At 37.9% G+C, this 26,368-nt stretch overlaps 1 long non-coding RNA gene across 1 annotated transcript; it reads right to left on the bottom strand.

Moving 5' to 3' along the window:
- Window positions 1-18,737: 18,737 nt before the first annotated feature.
- LOC138762179 (uncharacterized) lies at window positions 18,738-20,224 on the bottom strand. The gene is made up of 3 exons (XR_011356805.1): window positions 20,124-20,224; window positions 20,000-20,044; window positions 18,738-18,813 (listed from the first exon to the last, which is right to left on the bottom strand). It is a non-coding gene; the product is annotated as an uncharacterized lncRNA (long non-coding RNA).
- Between the last annotated feature and the right edge of the window lie 6,144 nt (window positions 20,225-26,368).

Raw genomic sequence — 26,368 nt, 5'->3', positions numbered from 1 at the left:
GTATGAAAACACTTCTAAAACATAAAATATTTCAATCATTCCACATCTAAAATTCCCTCCCCCCCCCCCCCCCCCACCACTCTGAGTCGCCCCTTGTCCCTTGCCAGGCAACCACAACTCCCCTCTCCATTCAGACTGTGAACCCGTTCGCAAGTGTCAACTGATTTTGCAGTGACTGTTATTCTCTCCCACCCAACCCCCTCCAGAAAAGACTTTTATCTTCACATTACAACAAAGCTCCACAGCTGGTCCCCCCTCCCGTCGGTGTTGTCCTTGTCATGTGCATCGCGCAGTTGCGCACCCCTGTTTGGCTCTGTGAGCCATTTTTGCAGTCCTGCAGTTTGTGGGTTGTGACCTTGCGGGGTCTCCACTAACCTCGGGGAGTGGGGTCTTCTTTCCACAGCGGGTCCCTGCTTTTTCATGCAGGTAAGGCCTTCACCTTTCACTTCCGGTGACTTTCTTTCTTCTTTTCTTCCCGTTGTTTTTGGCTTTTCTTTCTTAGGTGCCATTTTCTCCACACCTTTATGTTTTATTTGTTGTGATTTGTGTGTCTGGGGCTTTGCTTTTTCTTCATTTTTTTCCTTCTTTTCTGGAGAGGGCTGGTATTCTCCTACCAACCACTACTCCATCACGTGAATCCTCCTCTGCTGCCACTGTGTTATGTCTCTGTGTTACCTGGGAGGCTTCTTAAATAACTTGGAGATGCAAGATTCAAATAACAAAAGAGACTTTACTTACTGATGTCTTCCACCATTTCAGGAAACTGTTCACACACACACACATATACATATAAATATGCCTCACAGTGGTGCACTACATTTACTACAGTGAGAAAGGTGTATTCTTACGCAGTTACAAAATAGTTCAAATTATCCTGACTATATAACAGGCTTATAGGGGCTCATCAAATGGTGTGAGTAAAACAGCCTTGTCCCAACCTGGACAAGACAAAGGAAATTACTTTCAGGAAGATGAAGATTAAATTACAGCAATGGCTCTACATGGAGAGTGTACCAAGTTACTTGATATACATTTGATGGATTACCTATACTGGACCCACAGTACCACTTCATTAGCCAGGAAGATGTAACAGCAGCTACACTTAGTAAGGAGGTTGAGAAGGGCAAGGTGACAGGACCCCATCTTGACAAAATTTTACAGAAGCACTACATGATTGTGTAGTATAGTAGCTGCAAAGCATCAGTCCAGAAGTCTATGTCGAGGTTCATAAAAAAACCAAGAAGATTATTGGGAATTTCCCTTTCCTTTATAAACAAGATCTACCAGAAATGTTGCTTAAATAGGACCCTTATTATCCATTACACAGTATCTTTGACCTACTACCATCAGGAATATGGAGAACCATTAAAATTAAGATTGCGGGACTGAGAAATAGCTTCTTCCCACAGGCTATGCGATTGATGAACTGTATCCTGAAACTTTAGGTCTCATAAATAAAATAAATTATTCCAAATTATTTATACATATTTATTTTGTATTACATTTTTGTGCTATATATTGTGTGTATACGTATGCATTGTAGCCCAGAGAAATGCTGTTTTGTCTGGTGGTATTTGTGCAGTCAGATAACAATAAACCTGAGCTAGAGCAATGTGCTACCTCTGTTTTCTCATCTACCCCAACCATACTGACTTTAATTATCTTAGCCTTAATCTGAAATCTGCTGCAACAGCAAAAAAGCAGATGGAACTTTATGGTCTGCTTTGTTCAGCAATGAACTTGAACTTGTTGAAATAAAAGGGAGCTCTAAAACATTTAGAGAAAGATCATTATTAAGAAGCATTAGATCATAAAAAATTAGATGGTTTCATGATGTTACAATGCCCCTGTTGTTCTAATTGGTCCACAGAAAGATTGCAGATAATGACTTCCTTTAACTTCACAGAATGCATGAACTCTAGACAAATAGTTACAGAGACATTAATCATTGAACAGAAGGTTTTGCACAATGGTATACAGAATACATCAAATTAATTGAAGTTGTCTATTTTCATAGGAAAATCTGAATAATGCACTAACATGAATTCAACAATTTCAATTAGATTGTGAATTTAAAAATTACTTTTAAAAGAATTGTATCATTACACAATTTAAATAGATTTAAATCGTTAGTTTATATATCCAGCATCAAGGACGTTTTTGAGAGTATCAGTGTTTCTTAAATTATTATGCAAGCTTGTACTCTTCATTGATACTTTTGACATCCAGAATCATAGGAGCAGAAAAAGAATCTTTCATAGCATAATACATGAAAGAAAGAAATTGCACATGGATCAAGGAATTGGATCATTTGTATTAAATATTTTAAGGAAATATTAAAGCCTTCTCCAGGAGCAATATAAAAATACATGTAAACATTATTTTCAATTTGAGTTGAAAGAAAGTAGAATTAAAGCAAAACAGACTGTGACTGATAGGGAGATATTAGACAACACAGCAACAGATGCAGTTATTCACTTTCCCAAGTCTGTCCCACGATTCACAACATAGTGGTTGGTCTTTGCTCACATACCTTCCTTTTCCATTGTCTATAAATAAACTTGTTTCACAAAAATCCACCATCTTATATTTTAAGCAAATAATTAACGGCATCAATTGAAGGTACAGTTCCCTCCATCATGTTTGGGACAAACATTTTTTTTTTAATTTGCCCTGTGTTCCACTATTTTAAATTTGTAATCAATAATTCACATGTGAATAAGATGCTCATTCCAGATGTTACTAAAGGTTATTTGTTTACATTTTGGTTTGACCATGTAGAAGTTGCAGTAGTTGTAATGCATCGTCCTTTCATTTAAGAACACCATAATATTTGGGGCATAACAATATTATGTATATTGAAGAAGTCATGTTTAGTACTCTGTCGCATATCCCTTGCTGAGTATCTTCTCTGGTGATGCTCTGCCCGGCCTCTACTGTAGTCATCTTCAGCTCCTGCTTGTTTTGGGGGATTTTCCCCTTAGGCTCTCTCTTCAGCATATGGAAGGCATGCTCAATTGAATTTAGATCGGGTGACTTGGCCATTCAAAAATTTTCCAGTTTTTAGCTTTGAAAAATGTCTTTGTTTTGAAGAATAGAACCATAGAACACTACAACACAGAAACAGGCCCCTTCACCTCTTCTAGTCTGTGCCAAACCATTTTTTTTTTTTGCCTAGTCCCACTGACCTGCACCCAGTCTATAGCCCTCCATACCACTTTCATCCATGTACTTGTCCAAATTCTTCTAAAATATTAAAATTAAGCCTGCCTTTAACACTGAGTTAGAATTTAACATGGAGCTCAGTCACATTTCCAAATGGTGAGAATTGCACCGTAGCTTCTTTCAGTTCAGCTCATGACTTTTGCTGCTTATCCTTGACTCAAAAAATGGAATGAATCACATGCACCTGTATCTATTTCTGACAAAAAGCGTTAGATTTTTCTTCTTCGAACCAGAGACATTACAGCAAAGAAGCAGGCCCTTTGGTCCTTCTAGTCCATGCTGGACTATTATTCTCTTTTTCCCTACTGACCTGCACCCAACCATAGTCCTCCATACTTCTCCCATTCACGTGCCTGTCCAAATTCTTCTTAAATGTTAAATTTGAGCCCAAATTCACCACCTCAGCTGGCAGCTCATTCCACCCTCTCACCACTTTCTGTCTGAAGAAGTTCCCCCTCATGTTCCCTCTAAACCTTTCCCCTTTCACTCTTAATACATCCTCTGGTTTGTATCTCACCTACTCTCAGTGGAAAAAGCCTATCTACATTTACTCTGTCTAACCCCTCATCATTTTAAATACCTCTATCAAATTTCCCCTCATTCTTCTATGCTCCAGGGAATAAAGTCTTAAACTATTTTACCTTTCCCTTTAACTCAGTCCTGAAGTCCGGGCAACATCCGAGTAAATCTCTGCATTCTTTCTATCTTATTGATATCTTTTCTGAAGTTAGGTGACCAAAACTGCACAAAATACTCCAAATTTGGCCTCACCATGTCTTATACAACTTTACCATACCATCACAACTCCTATACTCAATAGTTTGATTTATAAAGGCGAAGATGCCAAAAAGCTTTCTTTACAACCCTGTCCACATTCGATGCCACCTTCAGGGAACAATGTATCTGTATTCCCAGATCTCTCTGCTCCTCTGGTCTCCTCAGTGCCCTATCATTTACTGTGTATTTTCTACCGTGGTTTGCCCTTCCAAAATGCATCACCTCACAATTTTCTGCAGTAAACTCCATCTGCCACTTTTTGGCCCATTCTCCCAGTTGGTCTGCAAGCTTTGGAAATCTTCCTCACTGTCCACAATGTCTCCTATCTTTGTGTCATCAGCAAACTTGCTGATCCAATTTACCACATTATCATCCAGATCATTGATATAGACAACAAACAATAATGGTCCCAATATGTATCCCTGAGGCACACCACTTGTCACAGGCCTCCAGTTTGAGAAGCAATTATCCACGACCACTCTGTTTTCAACCACACTGCCAATTAAAAATCCAGTTTACAACCTCTCCATGGATACCTAATGTTATAGCCTTCTGAACTAACCTCCCATGTGGGACCATGTCAAAGGTTTTACTAAAGTCTGTGCAGACAACATCCACAATCTTTCCTTCACCTACCTTCTTGGTAACCTCCTTGAAAAACTCTACAAGATTTGTTAAACACGACCTACCACTCACAAAGCCACGCTGACTGTCCTTAATCAGCTATGACTGTCCAAATACTATATATCCTGACTCTCAGAACTCCTTCTAATAATTTACCTACTACTATCATCAGGTTCACCAGCCTATAATTACCTGGTTCATTTTTGGAGCCTTTTTTAAACAATGGGACAACATGAGCCACCCTCCAATCCTCTGAAATTTCTACACTGGTCTCCCTCAAGGTCCAAGGGAATATCATATCTGGCCCAGGGGATTTATCTACCTTTATTCACTGTAAGACAGCAAGCACCTCTTCCTCCTTAATCTCCATATGTTTCATGACCCTTCTGTTTGTTTCCCTTCCTTCCTTATGCATTATACCAGTTTCATGAGTAAATACTGTGAAAAGAATTGTTTAAGAACTCCCCCATTACACATAGTTGACTACTCTGATCCTCTGGGGGATCAATTTTGTCCCTTACTATCCTTTTACTCTTAATATATGTATAGAAACCTTTCGGGTTTACCTACACATTATCTGCCAGAGCAACCTCATGTCCTCTTTTTTTCCCTTCCTGAGTATTTTCTTGCTTTTTCTGTTCTCTTCATATACCTCATTAGCTACTTGTTGCCTGTTCTTGTATTCACCTCTCTCTTCTACTTAACCAGATTGCCAATATCCCTTGAAAACTAGTGTTCCCTATGCCTGTTTAACTTTGCCTTTAATCCTAACAGGGACATGCAAACTCTGCACTCTCAAGATTTCGCCCTTGAAGGCCATCAACTTACTTAACACACCCTTGCCAGAAAACAACATATCCCAATCCACTCTTCCAAGATCCTTTCTTATTTCCACAAAATTTGCCTTCCTCCAATTTAGAATCCTAATATGAGGACCAGGCTTATCCCTTTCCATAATTAACTTGAAGCAAATTACATTTTGGTTACTGGACCTAAAAAATGTTCACCTACACATACATCTGTCACCTGACCTGACTTGTTTCCACATAGGAGATCAATTATTGCATCCTCTCTCATTGGTACCTCCATATATTGATTTAGAAAACTTTCCTGAACACATTCCACAAACTCCAAGCCATCCAGCCCTTTACAATGTGGGAGACCCAGTCAATATTTGGGAAGTTAAAATGCTCTAGCAGCACAATGCAATGCTTCTTACATCGGTCTGTTATCTCTCTGCAGATTTGTTCCTCCAACTCTCTGATGATTGGGCGGTCTATAATACATCCCTACCAGTGTGATCACACCTTTCCCAATTCCTCAACACCACACATATGGACTCTGTAGACAAGTTTTCCTAGCTGTCCTGACTTAGCATAACTGAGATATTTTCCCTGACTAGCAATGCCACTCCTCCCCCTTTCATCCCTCCTCTATCATGTCTGAAGCAACGGAATCCTGGAACATTAAGATGCCAGTCCTGCCCCTCCTGCAACCAAGTCTCACTAATAGCAATAATATCATAATCCCACGTGTCAATCCATGCCCTAAAATTGTCAGCCTTTCTAACAATACTTACCTCGCACATCCTTGGCTGAAAACAACTTATCCCAATCCACGCATTCTAGATCACTTCTCATTTCCTCAAAATGAGCCTTTCTTCAATTTAGAATGTCAAATGAGGCCCAGTCCTATCTTTCTCCATTATTAACTTGAAACAAATGGCATTATGATCACTGGACCCAAAATTATCCCTTGCACCTACTCCTATCACCAGTCCTGTCTCATTCTGCAAAAGGAGATCCAGTATTGCATTCTCTCTGGTTGGCACCTCTATATATTTATTTAGAAAACTTTCCTGAACCTATTTGATAAACTTTATACCATCCATCCATTTTACTGTATTGGAGTCCAAGTCAATATGTGCTTTAGCAGTGTGCTTGGGATCGTTGTCTTGCTGTAGGATGAAGCGGTATCCATTGAGGTTTGAGGCACCTGCTCGAACTTGAGCAGATAGGACACCTTAGAATTCATTTTGCTTCTGTCATTGACAATTAAGATAAGTTCGCTAGAACCCGTGGCAGCCATATACGCCCAGGCCATAACATCCCCATGACCGTGTTTCATAAATGAGATGGTGTTCTTTGGATCGTGGGCAGTTCCTTTACTTCTTCACACTTTGTTTTTGCCATCAGTCTGATACATGATATTGGTCTCATCTGTCCACAAGACCTTTTACCAGAATTTTGAAGGCTCTTAAATACTTCTTGGCAAACTGTAATCTGGCCATCCTGTTTCTGTGGCTAACTAGTGGTTTGCATCTTGCAGTACTGCCTCTGTATTTCTGTTCATGATGTCTTCTGCGGACAGCAGTCAGTGACACATCCACACCTGCCTCCTGAAGATCTGTCGGTTAGGCGTTTGGGGATTTTTCTTCATTATGATGAGAATTTTTCTGTCATCAGCAGGGAAAGTCTTTTTTTGGCCTACCCTTTGTGATTAATGAGCTCACCAGTACGCTCTTTCTTCTTAATGATGTTCCAAACAGTTGATTTTGGTAATCCTAAAGTTTGGGCGATGTCTCCTACTGTTTCTCAGTCTCATAATGGCTTCTTTGACTTTCAGTGGCACAACTTTGGTCTTCGTGTTGAAAAATGACAACTACGGACTCCAAAGGTATTCAACAGCTTAGAAGCAAGCCCAACCCTCTTATACCTGACCCAATGAAGCAATTAAATATACTGATGTAATCACAAGCACCTGTGAAGCCAAATGTTCCAAATGTTATGGGCCTGAAATGGGGTACTATGCATATAAAGTTCTGTAATTTCTGCATGGTCAAACAAAAATATATACAAATAACCTTGAATAAAATCTGAAATGTGCACCTTAATCATGTGCAATTTTTTAATTACAAATTTAAAACTGTACCACAGGGGCAAATAAAGGAAAAAAATTGTCTTTCTCCCAAACATTATGGAGGGCACTGTTGGTGACACTTTACTGTACAAAGGGTGATAGAAATTTTGAACGCTCTTTTACACATGCCAATGGATGCACTGTTAAGTGTTCATTTAAAATCCAAGTCTGGAATTTTGTGAAATGGAAACAATAAAAGGCCAGGGACAAAGTGACTATGAGCTGAAAGGAAGGATGCAGGAGTAATGGCACATGTGGGATGGAGGTTTGGAGATGGACTCTCAGCCATGATCTGAGGAAGGGACTTTTAAGCAATTGAGAAGCCTGAATGTTCAAGATCCAAGATTCTTTTATTGTCATGTAATTGTGCAGAACATGTAATACTACATGAAACTGCCTTCTGATGCCATAAGGCAAAAAGACGCTGTTAGTGTCATCTGATGCCCCTTACAGTAAGGGAGAAAAAGACGCAAAAGAGAAACCCCCTTTTTTTTGAATATTTTATTTTGGGGTTTTTTCCATAAATATACATAGCAAAATTTTCCATTTTCAAAATATATAAATATATATGTAAATAATGTTTTTTTTTTAAACACAAAACAAAACGTAACAACCCCTTCCCTCCCACCCCCTTCACAATATAAATCCGTACACTGTCAGGACTTACAATTGTGTTTAAGAAAGAAAATTTTCATTGGGGAGGTCACTTATATTTTTATAATAATAGCACCTTTTTATATTTGGGCCCCTATATAGTCTAAATATGGTTGGCATATATTTATAAATATGTCATATTTGGTCTTTAGATTGTAAGCAATTTTTTTTCCATAGGAATACAACTGTCTTCCATTGTGCTATCTGTAGAGGGGAGTCAGATTTTCAAGTCATTGCAATACATTTCTTGGCCACAGCTAAAGCTATTTTAACAAATGAAATTTGGAATTTAGTTAGTTTATTACTTATTTCAATAAAGGTGCCCAAAAGATTAAGCTCCAGGTCATCTGCAAAGGCCAACGCTATTATCCTTGTTAGCATTTCAGTAATATTCTGCCAGAAAGGTCTTACCTTTGCACATGACCACGTAGCATGTACAAACACTCCTATTTCTGATTTACGATTTTGATTTATGTAATTTCTGTGGTATGATGCATAACTGGTGTAGAAATTCATACTGTACTAATCTGCATCTTGCATTTATAATTGACATCATACTAGCCAAACACCAATCAGTCCACCATCTTTCCATTATTGCAACTCCTAAATCCAACTCCCATCTCTCACTTGATTTCTGTAAACCTGGTTTTGCACTTTCATTTTGGAGAGCAAAGTACATTTTAGATTTAAATTAAGGTGTGTTCCCCAGCCAAATCATTTGTTCCATCTTACTAACCAAGTTTGGTCCCCATCTTTCTCTTAAGAACAATCTTAACTGGAGAAAGCAGAATGCCTCATTAGTTACTCCATACTTATTTCTTAATTATTCAAAAGACATAAAGAGATCCTTCCATATAACAATAATCAACATATTTTATTCCTTTGTCATACCATGAATTCAATATTTTTTACCCAGGTTCATAGGCAGTAGTACATTTTTTACATAATGGTATACCTGATTTTTCCCTGATACATTAATTTATTTCTTGCCATTTTCTAATTATGTGTATTAATATAGGACTGTCCATTTTTTTGTTATTGACTTAACATTCCACTTATAAATAAAGTCCTTTATTGTCTTCTCTTTTATTGAATTCAATACCATTTGAATCCACGAAGGGAAACTGTTTTCTTAAAAGAAAGATGATAAAAATCTTGCTTGTGCTGATAGATAATACTTTTTAAAATCCAGAAGTCTCCCAATTTACAGTCCCATGTCAACTTTTCCAGTGCAATTCTTTGTACTTTGTTATTCCATAGGAATTGTCTTATACAATTATGCAATAATTTAAAGAAATTTTTAATTATTACAATAGGCAATGATTGAAAGAGATACTTTAGTCTTGGGACTACCTTCATTTTTATACAATTTACCCTTCCTATTAATGTAATCAGCAGATCTTTCCTTTTCTGTAAATCTTTTTTCTAGTAGAGGGCTTATATAAGTTCTGTAATTTATTATCTGTCATTATTCATAAGTATTTAATTCCATCATTCTTCCATTTAAATCTACTGCCTTTTTGGTATCTTTCATGATCAAAATTCTGGAATGGCATTATCTCTCTTATCCATATTTATTTTATAATAATATCCAGATCTCTTCTTATAATCTCTGCTAGAGGTTCAATAGCTATAATAAATAGTGCTGGTGATAGGGGACACCCCTGTCAACTTGATCTACTCAAGGGAAATATAGATAACATTGGTAATTAGTTATAATTTTAGCTTGTGGCTTATGATAGAGTTTTTATCCCATTTATAAATGTTCTACCTACACCAATGTTTTCCAGTGGTTTATATAAGAAAAACCATTCTAGTTGGTCAAATGGCTTTTCTGCATCTAAAGAAATAGTTATGTTTGGGTTCTACCTTGATTTTTCCATATGTATTATATTGAATAATCTACTTAGACTATTTGAAGAATATCTTCCTTTAACAAATCCCATCTGATCTGTATGTATTAATTTTGGTATATTAGCTAAATCTTCTAATTCTCTTGTGTATTCTCTCTTAAGCTTCTTAGTATAAAAAATAATTTGTCCCCTCAAATAGGCTTTAAGTGTATCCCATATAAGAAAACTATTGTCAGTAGAAGAAAGATTATTTTCACAAAATATTTCTATCTCTTAATAAATTCACAAAAATCCTTCTTCTTTAGTAATGTAGCATTAAGATGTCAACTACACATACTTTCTTACTTTTCCATTATTGTAATAGTTAACATTAACGGCAAGTGGTCTGATAAAAGTCTTGCCAAATACTCTGCTTTCATCACTCTACTTTTGTAACTGGGCAGACATTAAAAATAGGTCATTCCTTGTATGTGAATCATGTACCCTTGAGTAAAACAAATAGTCTCTTTCTAAAGGATTGAGCTGCCTCTAAATATCAATTAAATTTAAATCCTTGATAAATGATAGTATAGTTTTTGCAGCTTTTGCCCTCATTATTGTTCTCGCTGATTTGTCCAATATTAGATCTAAACAAAAATTGAAATCTCCTCCAATCAATATATTTTGTTTCCCCCTGAAGTTTTAAAAGATATATCCTTCATAAACACTTCATTGTCATAGTTTGGGGCATAAATATTCATAAACATCCATGATTCTGCATAAATTTTGCAATGTGCCATCACAAATCTTCGAGCATGATCAGTTTGCATCTCTTCCATTATTATTGGTATATTTTTATTAATTAAAATCACTACACCTCTTGCTTTTGATCCAAATGAAGATTATATTATTTGCATGTTCCAATTTGGTAAGATGTGTTTCTCTTGTAAAAAAACTATATTTGCCCTTAATTTTTTTTAGTTATGCCAAGACCAATTTTCTCTTCACTTATCTGTTAATTCCATTAACATTAAAACTAATACATTTTAAAGTTCTATCCATATTCTTCTTTAAAACAATAATTTTTTTAACAATAAAATCTTTTTGACTCTTTAAATAGTAAAGTGATCCTTTCTCTTTAAGAAAAATGCACAATGTCCCTGCCCTGACAGTGACATATACATAGAGCCCCGAAAGCCTGTTAAGAAAGCCCACGGAATCTCTGGAGGAAGAATCTCTCTTACTTTAACACATTTTTTTGTTACTCCTTTCCAGGCACCATTCTTCCCATTAGACTGGAGTCTCCACCCTGCTACTACTTTTCCCAGATTTTTTCCTTTTACGGAGCTCTCTGCAAATATTTCTATACATGTTACTTTTAAACAATGAATACAAAACAGTTCAACAAAAATAAAATAAATTTAAAATACAACTTTTACTTAGTTCCATTATAAATATTTTCACTATCTTCTTCCTCAGCAACCTCCATTTTTTTTAGACTTCACAGAAAATCTTCCACCTCATTCTTGGTCTTGAAAAATTGCCTTAACCCTCAAAATCATGAGATATATCATTGAGCATTTAAAGTTTTTAGCACATAAATTATTTTCTTTGTTTAATTAGGGTCAGGCTAAAGTCCTGAAGAAATAGTATTTTTTCACGATCTGCCTCAGGCGGCCCATTATTCTGTTTAGAATAATCATATGCTGCTCCCAGAATTATCTCCCATTTTGGAAGCTTAAAAGTTTCACCAGAACTGGTCTCTGTCGCCGGTCACCGGCTATTCTGGGTATGAGTGTTTAGTGAGTTCTCTCAATATGCAGTTTTTCTCCAAATTTGTCCTCTCCCAACACTTGTGGGATCCATTTTTGAAAAAAGTTCACTGGGTCTCTTACCTCAATTCCTTCTGATAATTTGAACATTGAGCTGTTGACTGAAGTTCTCCATGTAGAAAATTTTGTCAAGCAGTTCTTATTTATCCGACTCTCATTCTTTGGCTTTTTTTTCAAACTCTCATTTTTCATGTGTTTTCATCAGTTCACTCTCTGCTCGACCCATTCTCTCCAACAGGTCTTCAACAAATCTCTTTTATTTTGGTCATTTTTTCCATCATATCTCTCATCACCGTTTCAACACTGATGAATCAGTTACTCAAATTCTCCATTGTTTCCAGGATGATACTCATTTCTTGACCCAACTCCCTAGTTTTACCTGGTTCTGCCAGTCCTGACACCATTTTTGCACCGTTCCCTTTCAGACTTTCACCCAAATTGCCCTCAGCACCCTTTCGAATCTCGACCGATACCTGGTTCCCAAGGGCCAGTGTCCAGCAGCTCACAGCCTGTATGGGTCCCTCAGCCACTAAGCTCCTCACTGGTTTCCTGCCATTGTCACTATCTTGTAGGGTCATCTCCTTTGTTTCTCCTTCTCAACACAAGGTGTTCTCCCCATTTCTAGTACCTTGCACCCGTCCACTGTTCCCTGGAGACTGAAACCCCTCGTGGCCACTGTCAAGCAGTGGTGCCGCCATCTTGGGCACAGATCCATGGTTGCAGAATTTTAGTTTAAATACACCATCCTCTAATAGACCAGTGGTTCTCAACCTTGGTCTTTCCACTCACATACCACTTTAAGCAATCCCTATGCCATAAGTGCTCTGCATTTAGTAAGGGATTGCTTAAGGTGGTATGTGAGTGGGAAAGAAAGGTTGAGAATCATATTTTGCTTGAGAAAAATTGTCATTGGCCCATTTCCTTTGGAGTTATGAAACCGTGAACATAAATCAATTAGGGATGATTAAAACAGTGGTTTTCAAACTTTTTCTTTCCACCCACATACCACCTTAAGCAATCCCTTACAAATCACAGAGCGCCGATGGCAAAGGGAAATGGTATGTGAGTAAAAAGAAAGAGGTTGAGACCACTGGTTTAATATCTGCACTGAATGAGCTGTCAGCATTAGGACCAGGTGGCTGAACCCTTTGGAGTAGCACTGTGTCTGCTCTCTGCTCTCTGCTCTCCCAGGACCATAGCAGCAGCAATACTGCCGTTGAAGCAACTCCAGCGGTGCCTCCATCTTTTTTAGAACCAAAGGTTTTTTTAGGACCAAATGTTAGAACCAAAGAACACTGATTGCCTTAAGGTCTTGCCTACTTTTCAGAAAAGTTTATTTAATATGGTAATTTTGCCCTGAAACAGTCAATGCTTGCAAACCAAGACAGAAAAATTTTTGTCTGAGGACCTTCATCTGAATTTTTTTTTGCTTGTAACGATTTAGGACAATAGTTCACAGTTTTGCAACTAATTGTGTCCTTTTGCTTCAAGTATATTACCTGCAGCTTTAATTTGCATATATTGTAGACAGATCTGGTGCAAAGATTTCTGATGAAAGATCATATTTCTGAAACATCATAATTCTGAAACATTATCTGTTACACTTTTTAGGCAGCCACTTTGTTCTGGGATATTTGAGACTCTTTTACACTGCTGTCCCAGCTTTTTTCCAGCAGCAGAGATGGTAACAGCAACAGATCGCTGTCTGTGCAAAAGGGGTCATCTAACATTCCAGCACCATGATGGGAAAGGATCTGTTTGTGTACCACTTTTTTTAGTGTATTTACCAGTAAGTATTTAAAACTTGGACAAAACATGCATGTAGGAAAACAGGAAAAACTTATTAATAATAATACCACTGTCCCTCTCTCTCCCAACGGCCCACAGTCCCACTCTCTTCTGGTGGTCCGCTGTCCCCCTCTCTCATGGCAGCCTGCTGCCTGCTCTGTGTTCCTGTGGGCCGCTCATGAAGAAGGGTGAGGACAATCACAAGTGTGGCTGAGTCTAGCACCAACCTGGCAGGGTATCATTCCCAGTCCGTCACTGATTTGACAGTAGGTCTGCCAGATTGAGCTGCAATTATACAGCATAGGCATAATGGCAGAGTCGATCTGGCTGACAGTGAGTAGTTCACTAGGGAATATGTGACCGCCAGGCACTTGGGGTTTAGCCCATCTCAGATGTCTATGCATGGTCCCATAAATAAATTAGTCTGAAAAGAGCTGGAGCTGGAGATGAAATGAGCTGGTGTGAAATAGTGATGCATCCTCTACTGGACACACTGCTTCGTTAAGTGGGTGAAACATTGATGTGTTGCTGGGAGGAGCATGAGAGATGATTTAATTCATAAGTACATCATTCATGGTTTTGGCAGGACAGTTGTGGGGTGGCTGTTGGTCTTTCAAAATAGGGTTTGATCATTCATGAATAAGATAAAAAGTATGTATCAAAGGGTACTGAGTCTGGAACTCTACAGAAGGAGGGTGTGACTGCTCAGTTACTGAGTGTATTCAAGACAGTCACTGACAGATGTTCAGATATCAAGGGAGAGGAGATTAGTGTTTGGGAGTGGCATTGTGATAAAAGACCAGGCCCTTCACTGATCCCACTACCCTGCTCTCACCTGTCTCGGGTCATCTTGTGCTGTGAACAAGCTGTTCTGTAGGTTTGTCCTCAGTTTGAACAATCTGAAGCCCACCACTCCCCCTCCCACCCTGATAGCCTGCCACCAACCCCCAACAATAGATAGCAGTGATTAGTAAGGGATTACTTAAGATATGTGAGTGGAAAGGAAAAATTTGAAATCCACTGCAATAGATCAATACTTGCAGTAGATTTCCCATGCGCTTTTATATATTGTGTGTGTTTTATTAAATTGTGCGCATATTTTCCCACACTCTTTTATACATTGTGCATGTGTGTATTTTATTCCCGCTACGATTTTCCCATGCTCTTCTATTAATTGTTGTGTGTTAATAAAATAAAGTTTGATAGCAAACCCTTTTGTCCAGACACATCTCCCTCGAACCTGACACTTTCTCAACACACCAATGGCTAGTGCGGGGACTGACATGAGCCACTGGGAGAGTCTCCTGACAGCCCACCACCAGCCCCCACACTGATCCCACTGCCCCACTCTCCCCCGACAGCCTTAATTTTAACTTTGCATATAAGACCAGGGGAATATTTTTGAGCCATTTCTTTGGAAGTGGGTCTAACATGCTGTCAAGTACGGTATGTTATAATTGACACTAGATGCCAACACTGTTGTATTACATGTCCCATCTCTTTTGTTCCCGGAATGCCGGCTTGCTGGTTGACCTGGTATTATGCCGGTTTTGTTCGGTTCAGTGTAAACGAGCAAAGCCAGATTAATGCCAGGTCTTCATTACAGCAATATTGCGGGATTTCTGTGTAAAAAACATTTCAGCTTCAATTCTACAAATGCTGTCTGCACCTGTTTTTTAATATGCTTTTTGATGTTGCTATTTTGTTGAGATTGAAAACATTACTCTTTGTAACATCTTGAAGTTTGACTTTTGTTTGTTTTCCAAATTGAAAGAAAATCTTAGCTAATGCAAGGAATATAACTTAACAATAATATTTTTTCCTGTAATGATTTAAGTCAATAATTTGCAATTTTGTTTTGTTGAACCAATGGTCAAAATGAAAAGGCATGGAAGGTAATGAAAATGTAATACAATTAATATTTTCTATCCCAATTAAATAAATTATTAAAAGACCAAAGCGATTCATAGTTCCAGTAACCTGATTAATCTTGATCCTAGAGTTGTGTGTGATGTTGGCATGTTTTTAGTTAGAGATACAGCATGTTCTCCATATGTGTTTCCTCTAGTTTCTTCTGTTTCTCATTACATCCCAAAGGCATGCAGGTCGGAAGGTTAATTAACCATTTAAAATTGCTCCTAATGTGTAGATGAGGGGTAGAAATCGAAGGGAATTATGGGTGTGTGGGGAGAATTAAGAAAAAGGAATAGTGTAACCAGTTGCTCGATGGATTGTTTAGGCTTGGGTTAAAGAGCCAGTTTTCGTGCTTTATGCCACTGATTTGATGATGATCTTATCCTTGCTCCAACCTAATCATTGAATCTGTTCTCATCAACATTCTAATTTTTCCAAATCTGTATTACTGCTCTTTGCTACAATCGTCAGTTGAAGAAAGGCATTTAAGACTCTCTGGAGGGTAGAAGATTGAGGGATGATTTGATGGAGGTATTTAAAATTATGTGGGGGACAGATAGAGTCATTGTGGACAGGTTTTGTCCACTGAGTGTGGGGGAGATTCAAACATGGAGGACATGGACAGAGATTGAAGGGGGAAAAGTTTAGGGGAAACATGAGGGGGAATTTCTTCACTCAGAGTGTGGGGTGAGTGTGGAATGAGCTTCCGGCCGAAGTGGTAGATGTGGGCTTGATTTTAATATTTAAGGAAAAGTTGGATAGGTATATGGATGAAAGGGGAAGTGGAAGGTTCCGGGCTGGGTGGAACGAGGTGGGAAAAAGTGTTCAGCATGGACTTAGAAGGGCCAAACTGGCCTGTTTCTGTACTGTAATTGTCATATAATTAAAGCAGAAATGTTTTAGCTACCTTAAGAATCAAAGGCAGGAAAAGAGTGCAAAGAATCACTGAAAAAGAAATGAGTCAACAACCTTACTCATGGGCATTGAGCAAGTCTGTCTCACATAGGAAATGAACCCTCAGTTTAATCTTGTCAAGAACCACATTTACATATTTGGAATGCCATTGTTAACAACACACTGTAGGCCTGACCTCCACGGAATCAACAAGAGGGAACACTATTTTAGTGGATTTTATGAGCAGTTGTTGGAAAACCACTTCCAGTTAAATCCCTGGAAAGCACATGCAGTAAAACCATTTCCACAAGAGTTGACTCTGTAGTGGCACTATTCAACAGGACTGTTCCTGCTGTGGAGGAAACGAGTCAGAATCCAATAGACCAGCACGCTTTCTCCTCTTCATTTTTCAGTAGGGAGAGGGAAAAAAAAATTCACTTCTAATTCAGAGAAAAAGTTGTGCCCCTCTTTCCAACCCTATCCCCAGCTCTTCTACCCGGCCCATAGTTGAGGTGGCTAGATGACACCCAATTCACTGAAACCTTTTCATTTTGTCTTATTATGCTAGTTATTGATTGTTATTTATAGCATGGAGTCCTGGTGCATATGCATGCTACTCCAGGATTTCTGCACAACGAATTGAATTGAATTGTTAATTGTCCTGTATACCAAAATACAGCACGTATCCAAATATGCAAAAATCATAGACTCTGACAAATTGTCCAACAGTGATTTCCAAACTGGACTTATCAATAACAGCATTCCAACAGTGGAGAGCAAAGTTGCACCAGTTTTGCTGTACTTCAACTGGGGAAATCCATTCAGAGTTAGATCGAATCTAATCAAATTTGTAAGGAGTGTTTTTCAAATTCTTTCAATAATTTTTGAAGGAGTTTTTACATTGTTTAGATTTGAATGTTTAAAAATGTCAGGAATTTCCAGTATCATTTACAATTTTCAGGCCACATAGATATGGCCAGAGGATATGACACCAATGGCTATCAAAGTATTTTTTGTAGCTTCATTTGTATGGGTGTTTCTGACCCAGTCTCCTTCAATGGGATATGGTTTGTAAATGGAAAGTCCTATCACCACTCATTCAAATTTACAGCAGGTTCTAAGTAGGTCCCATTAGGGTCATCATTTTCCATTGGTCAATTGAGATATCTGCAAATTAAGGTTCATTGTCTTTTCATTGAACTCTTATTGGGCACCAAATGTACTTGCACCATATTGGAAGAATCATAATGAATCTTTGCTTTACCTGGAAGGCAAGTTTAGATCCCTGGATGGTGGGATGGGAAGACTGATCAGGTTAGGACAGGATCTGCATCTCCTAAATAAATGCCTTGAGAAGACAGTTACAAAGGAATGGCTTGTTTGGAATATTACAGGAGAAAGTAAGGGAATTTCATTGGTGGAAATTACAAAATATGAACTTTTAAATGGGGAGACTGGTGAGCTGGAAAGTGAGAACCAGGAGATCTATTCACATGTTGTGGTCAGGAGAGGTGCAGTAAAAAGGTGAGATACAGCCGCAAGCTCTGTTACTTATGGTAGAGGGCAATCCATTGTTAAGGAAAAGAAAAGGCATCTCAGAAGATCATACATGAAAAATTTTGACAATGTAACAGATATGACAGACTTAAAGGAATACAGGTTTGTGCTTGGTATTGAATTTGATGTAATTATTTAAGAAATAAAAAAATAATTTGCACTGAAATTTCCAAACAACAAATGACAGATTCTGATTTTTATAATCACATTTTTGAATTTTTAAATGTGCTCTCTCATCCCCTTCCATTATATTACTTGAGACTTCCAGATACAGCAAATAGAGTGAAGGTTTTCAGCTACTCTCTCTAATTTAGATGTTGCTTCTATGATTTCAGGAAAGATGGGAGAAAATGGAGAGTGAAAATAAAGAAAATTCAGCCTAACAAAACTGAAGAAGTCATGGTTGGGTCTGATTGATCAGTTCAGCTGTTAGCAGTAGATAATTATAGGAAACAAGGGTAATACTGCAAAGTGTTAATTATTAAGAAGGGGCAATAACATTTAATTTTAATTTAAAACATTCAGTAAAAATCTTCATACATTTCCTTACTCTGATGAGAGGCTATACAGCACGAAGACTCAGCAATATGAGTTGAAGTCCAAGCACTCCCAGCTCGATGACTCAGATGTATATTTTGCAGAAGACTTAAACCATAATATGTTTATCATATTGGTTCACCTCTATGCTTTAATTCATAATGGGTGTGACTGCAGATTCAGTGCGAAACCATTCCTTCAGTACTAATGTACACACTCCAACACATTTTCTGTTTGTGAACACTACTGATGCCTGCTGACTAATCAAACACATAAACATGAGTTGCTGAGCACCTGGTTAAAACAAACATGACCATGAAGCAAATGAGATAGCAAACAATTCTTGAACAATGGAACAACACAGAATAAAAAATAAGATATTAAATGAAAGGAAAATTGTGCCAAAAGAATTATTTAGGAAAGCTTTGAAGTGCTTATCAAGAGGATATGATTCATTTCCACTCATCTGAACTTTATCTCTGAAGCTGAAAGTTATGTTTCAATAATCCCCTTGAAAGCCAGTATTTTTAATTTGTCTTTTAAAAATTACTATGTTAAAATTATAGCTAAAGGTAAACTCAAAAATAACAAAAGGTTTTTGGAGCAGACAGCATTGTCTCTGAACTCCAAGAAGTGAGTGGAGGAGTGCTTCAACCAAAAATCCAGAATCCACATCTGGAAAGAGGAAAATGTGCCAGGGGAGTTCAGTGACATCATATCTTGGTGCCAAAGATAGCAGGAGAGGACTGAGGGAACACTGCACAGACTCAGCTATGGCTGCACAGTGGTATGGCTGTAACATCATCCAGATTGACAGCAGGATCAGGTCCTGATGAAGTATGACGCGGTTGGTGGTGAGGTGGAGGCGGTGCCATGGATCAAGTCCACTTGGCACACCAAGAGTGTGGCAGGGAAGTCGGGAGGAGGTTGTGGCTGAGTTGGAGGCTGAGATGGTGGTGGTGATGCAGAGTGAGAGGAGACCAGAGGTTACAGAAGCTATTGGGGGCCCTGTTACCAGTACTTTGACTGAAGTGCCAGATTCCCATCAGGAAGTCACTGTTTTTTTTTTAAATTGGATGTTCTATTAAAGTTAATTGTTATCATTGTCATGTTCCCTGATGTAGTTCCTTGTGAATTATTTTTTTGTAAATCCAAATAGGTGCCAGAGCATGCTAACTTTTTGTGAGTTACGTGTATGGCACACAGAACTAAGTTTTTCACTGCATCTTGTTACCTCTGACTGTAAACAATTCAATTTGATTGTTCCCATCTTCAAGAACGGTTAACTGCTGAAGGTTCTCTCTTATGTTTTTTACATAGAACTTGCCTGATTGATGGAGAGGGGGGAGCATTATGGCGTGAGGGAAGGAGGTGAACCAAAGACTCTCCCAGGGGAATAAAGTTAAAGTCGGAATATAAAAACTTTTTATAAAAATCAGAGCCTACCAAAGAACTCCAGAACCGACCTCCTGCACATTGTGTTGGGCATGGCTGGTAGAGGAAAGAAGAGAGCATAAGACAAGCAAACTGTAAATATAAACCCAAAGAAAATGGAGAAGATGCACCCTACCTTAATGTTGGAGCCTGGGCCTCAGGCTTCAATGCCTCCACGAATGACGAGAGCAATTATTGCTTACTTGAAGCCGGCAACAGCGCCACCCCTCTGGGGAACAGGAGAAGATGGCACTGGAGCAGTGCAGATATCTATATCTTTCATAATGCCCTCTTCAATGTATTGCTGTATTACAAACTTCTGGCAGTGAGCAAATGGGTAGATAAGTAATTGTTTGGAATATTTGTCTTTATAAACTGAGACACGGGTTTTCAGGAGGTCATGCTAGAACTGTGAAGTACTTTAGATAGATCATAGCCAATGTATAATATACACATTCTGGTCAGTGCATTGCATAAAATATGTGATTGAACTAGTTGCAGAAGTGATCTATGAGGATATTGGCAGGGATGTGGAATTTTTGTTATGAAGAGAGGCTGGTGTAGAAATTAAAGGGCCCTGGCAGAAATATTTAAAATGTCCTTAGCCATGGGAGAGGTGTCAGAGGATTGGAGGGTAGCTCATGTTGTTCTGTTTTTTTTTTAAATCTCCAAAAGTAAACCAGAAAATTACAGGCTGGTGAGCCTGACATTAGTAGTAGGTAAATTATTGGAGGGTGTTCTGAGAGATCGGATATACAAGTATTTGGACAGCCAAGGACAGTCAGCATGGCTTTATGCATGGTAGGTCGTGTTTAACAAATCTTATAGAGTTTTTTGAGGAAGTTACCAAAAAAGTAGTTGAAGAAAAGGCTGTGGCTGTTGTCTTCATGGACTTTTTTAGTAAGGACTTTGACAAGGTCCCACATGGAAGGTTAATTCAGAAGGTTATAACACTAGGTATCCATGGAGAGGTTGTAAACTGGATTCAAAATTGGCTGAATGGGAAAAGAAAGAAAGTGGTAGTCGATTTTTTTCTCAGACTGGAGGCCTGTGATTAGTAATGTGCTTCAAGGATTGGTATTGGGACCATTGTTGTTTGTTGTCAATATCAATGATCTGTGTGATAATGTGGAAGATTGGATTATCAAATTTGCTGATGACACTAAGATTGGAGGGATTGTGGACAGGGAGGAAGGCTTTCAAAGTTTGCAGAAGGATCTGGACCAACTAGAAAAATGGGTCAGAAAATGGCAGATGGAATTTAAGGCAGACAAGTGTGAGGTGTTGCATTTTGGAAGGACTTACCAAGGTAGGACATACATGGTGGTGTGGAGTTTGGAGGAACAAAGGGATCTGGGAATACAGATACATAATTCCCTGAAAGTGGCATCACATGTAGACAGGGTTGTAAAGAAAGCTTTTGGCATCTTGGTCTTCATAAATCAAAGCATTGAGTACAGTGTGATGGAATATTTGGAGATGTTATTGGGAGATAAATTGGTAAAATTAGAGAAGGTTACATACATACACACACTTTAAAACAGATCTTATTTGAAATACTGAAGAATTCATATTCAGTGACTTTACAGAAACTATGGAGAATGCTATACACATTTCACAAGTAGGTGCTAATTGAAATGATGTCATGAAATGAATGGACTGGAGTCAGGCCATCTGTGTTGAACATTTTTGCAAGGCTTCTGACCTCTCTGAAAAGTGCTCACTCGTAGGTCATTGAAAGGTTTGTTTACCTAAAACAACAGATGAGAGCAGAAGACTAATTCCTATTGTTTGCTAGAGAAGGTGAGAGTTTGCAAGTGAGAGAGAGAAGGGCATGTGGCTGGCAGTTTGAATCCCAGAGAGAGAGAGATACACACAGCTGAAACAAGCAGGAGAAGCATTTTGGAACTGGAACAGAAGCTCCAGAGTGGCGGATGGTTGGAAGTACTATCTGTCTGATCTTTCTCTTGGAATAAGTGGAACAGAAAGGAACTCTGTGCTGGCCTGAAAGAAAGAGGTTATCATCTGAGGAACCTTGATGGGGCAAGTTTCATCAGCAAGACATTGAGGTGACTAATGGTGGTACCTCAGTTGTGGAAATCCTGGAACAACACATCTGCAAACCTACAAGAACCTTCCTGAGCAGTAAATATTTACCTTTTTGAGCACCAAAGCCTGGTGAACTTTACACATGTTAAATTCTGTGCACAGTATAAGAATTGCCTGCAACCAGTGAACTAGGAAGAATGAGATTGAACTGTGAACCAAAGAACCTTTCTTAAATTTACACACACATTACATACACGTGTGCTTAGAATTAGAAGGGGGTTAATTTGGGTAATTAAGTTAATAAGTTAAAGTTTGATTCTGTTTTCATGTTTAAAGATAATTAAAAACAACTTTTGTTTAAGTAACTACTTGTGGTGAATATCTATTGTTGCTGGGTTTTGTGGTCCTTTGGGTTCGTAACAACAGGAGTTAGGATTGTAATGGATCTGTGTTGATATTAATCCTTAATTTAATGTTAAAAATATATTTTATCTAGATATGGTTTAATAAGTTAGTTTTGAGTGGACAGGGCTCATTTACATTCTATAGACACATGGTTCTTTGCAGCACAAAGACAACACATTAGCATTTTAACCACACATGGTTCTTTGAGATGGAAGACAGAAGCCAGTTTGAAAAATGGAGTGGCTGCTACTGCAGTTGAAGCCAAAAGATGAAAGGATTTATTATTTTGAAAATCTGAAAACAATAGGTGTTATCTCAGAAGCACCTGTGTAAAAGCACAGCTATTTTTGTGTCCATGTGGGCAGACATACTGGAACCAGAAGAGAACCATCAAACAAAATTAATTACTTTGATTCTGTAAGTAAGTAGATAGAGATGTGCTAAAAGACCTTATGAACTTCAAAGACAGAAAGCATGTCACATACTATGTGACATTAGAGATTTTTAAAAAATATATTATTGAAATCCAAGACAGTTTAAGGAAATACACCATCCTACTCTGACAGGACTGACCAGCAGCAATATTTCCTGCAGAGGGGGAAAAGCTGCCTATGTGTTACTCCTAATAAAAGGGAGACACAGAATAAGTAGATTTCAAAAGAGAAGCCTACTTCTGACTGTCTCTTGAAGATAAAAAGGACAGTTTCATTGTTTGGAAAACAGATTCCAAAATCTTCATTCAAAAGAAGAAGATTTGACCTCCTGGAAAGACAGAACTTGTATCTTATACATTTGTGGTCCAGATGATGTCCACTTCTGTTTAAAGAATCTCTCTGGAGGACAACTCAATTCAGTTGATGAGTTTAAAGAGGCCTGAAGATATGATGTTTAAAAGCACTTAATAATTATTTCTGATCTGAAAATTTAAGACCTTCAAACAAGACTAAAATGATGCTGAAGTTTTAAAATGGACTTTTCAGAGTTTGGAGACTTTAATACACCCACACATATTTACATTTATGAATATTGGGGATTAAAGTTTGAGTTTAAGTTCGAGATAAGTAAGAAATGTTATGTTATTAATAGTTTAATAAAAACTATTATTTTGAATTTACCATTGGTGTTCTTTTGTTAGTGCTAACAAAGTCCCTTTAGGCTAAATTTGGAGTATTGTGTGTAGTTCTGGTCGCCAAACTATAGAAATGATATCATTAAGATCGAAAGAATGCAGAGATGATTTACTAGTGTTACATCCTAGACCAGCACCAATAGAAATTAACCAAGGCAATGGTATCTTAAGACAATAATTTTTATTAATAACTATTAATAATATAATATCTTACTTAAATCTAAACATAACCCTAACTATGTGCAAATCTACATGTGTTTGAGGATCACCAAAATTATAACAGCTTAAGCACAATTCTGAAAAGTCAATTCAAAGTTCAGTCTTAGAAATCTTGTGTTGAAACTTAGAATTTTTAAACTGATGTTCAGAGGTAATTTTGGAGGTGAGACACTGAGTCATCAGACTTCTCAAAACCCACGAATTCTTGTCCAGTTGCTTTCAGAGAAATGTTCCTTCATACAAATGATTTGTCACAACTCCCCTCTTCCTTGCATAGGGGTTACAAAATCTGTGATTTCCACAATGTTTTCACGAACCCAGGCAAGGGTTAAACGAATTGACCATTGGAATGGTTGCAATCCAAATACAAAATTGATCCTGTTTCCTTTACCCAGACATGGGTCAATCAAAAATAACCATTACAATGGCCACAATATCATTGTTCTCCTCTGACAAGGAGAAGCAGCAGAAGTGACCATCTCACTCTGAAGTCACTCCAATTCTGTTTCTTCAATTGACTTTTTGATGAATTAAAATGGTTTCTTCAAGTGACTCAATCACAAGACTTGTTTAAGCAATACTGGTTCAGTTTAAATTTCCCAAAAGCCTGAGTCATATGTCCGATGGCCTTCTGTTTGAACAGATGTCTTCCTGAGTAAACATCCATTATTATAGACTTTCAGTTGAGAACAATAACTCTGTTTTATGCCTTTTGATTTAAGTGCCAAACTGTCTCACAGCATGTTGTTATATGTGAGTGTCTTTCCCTGTTTCAACCCCCAAAGTAACTTTATTAAAAATATAACAGAAGCCTGCAACACCAGGATGTTGTCGGGTCTTCAGGAGTTGAGTTACAAGGAAAGATTAAATATGTTTGGACTTTATTTCTTAGAGAGTAGAAAAATGAGGGGAGATTTGATAGAGGTTTACAAAATTATGAGGGGAATAGATGAGTAATGTGAGTAGGCTCTCTCTACAGATTTGGAGAGATAAATACAATAGGACATAGCTTTAGGGTGAAAGATGAAAGGTTTAGGGGAAACATTAGGGGGAATTTCTTCACTCATAAAGTGGTGGGAGTTTGGAATGAACTGCCATCTGACATGGTAAATGAGGGCTCACTCTTAAGTTTTAAGAATAAATTGGATAGATACATGGATGGGAGTGGTCTGGAGGTTATGGAATGGGTACAGGTCAGTGGGACTAGAGGAATGATATTTTGGCACAAACTAGAAGGGCCAAATGGCCTGTTTTCTGCACTGTAGTTTTCTATGACTAAACTGCTATTGCTTCTTTTGAAACAAAGAAGGCAAAAGGAAGGTAAATTAAATTGTGAGAGGGCTGAAGAGAGCAAAAAAGCAGCATCTATTTCCATGATCAGGGAAATCAATAACTAACAAAAGTTAGGGTGAGGATTAAAGGACATAAATTTAGTGGTGTCACTAGGGTTGGCGTCACCCAGTGCGGTAACTTATGGTGTCACCCCCCCCCCCCAAGTCCCGCCCCACCATGGACCTCCTCTCATCCCAGAATCCTTAGTAATGAGTTTTGTACTAATGTTACTTGTAAATCGTGATTTCTGTATGTCACTGAATGTAATGGAAATAGTAGTAAACAACTAGCAAAATTAAAATTACAATATCATATGCACATCCTAAATGTACTTACAAATACTAATTACCACAATATTGTAGCTAAAACTCCAGAAAATTTGACAAAAGCAGTGACTATAAAAACACCAGCAGCGATGAAAACAACAGTGCTGGCTTGTAGCGCGTGCAGATGAAACCTCGTGATTCGAAGCGTCATTGTAATTGGGTAACAGTGACAGCTCTGACCGGAGTACATTAGAAGGTTCAAAAAGTAGATTAGCATACAGTTTTAGCCTTGTAGGTATATTGATACATGTAAGCTGGGCTTACGAAAAATAGTTTTGTTGTAACCAACTACAGGGATATTTTTATAAAAATAATAAATTTCTGGTGAAATACTGCACAAAAATTTTATAGACAGTCATTTTGGTATCACCCCCTCCGGTGGTATCACCCAGCATGGTCTGCACCTCCCACATCCCCTTAATGACGCCAGTGATAAATAGGATGTAACTTGAAGATAAAAAGGTCAGTTGAGAACATTTTTCATCCAAAGAAAGCTGAAGGTGGAGAATTCACTGCTCAAGGGGTGGTGGAGACAGAAATCCTCAGTACATTTAAAAGAGACCTGAATAAACATTAGAAGTGCCAGAACGTACACGATTATGGATTTAGCCCAACCAGCTCCTTTGTTCCAAGCATGGACTCCATGGGCTGAATTGTCCCTTTCTGTTCAATGATTCTGAAATTGGGTTTTTGTATTTTTTTCTGTTATACATATTGTAAGTTGTTTAACGTCTGTGATTTCTGTAAGTATAGGGAAAGACAATATCATTAACATATATCCCACCTATTTAATAATGTTATAGATAGTGGTGGAATTCCAATTCCATGTCAAAACTAATCATTTAAAATCAATGGAATCAACATTAAAGCAAAAATTAAGTTAGTTAAGCTTGTTGATTGTAAAAGGGATTGCCATTACAA

The sequence above is a fragment of the Narcine bancroftii genome, chromosome 4 (assembly GCF_036971445.1).
Source record: "Narcine bancroftii isolate sNarBan1 chromosome 4, sNarBan1.hap1, whole genome shotgun sequence".
NCBI lineage: Eukaryota > Metazoa > Chordata > Chondrichthyes > Torpediniformes > Narcinidae > Narcine > Narcine bancroftii.
The sequence above is the reverse complement of the archived record's forward strand: the minus strand, read 5'-3'. Positions and strand labels throughout refer to the sequence as shown.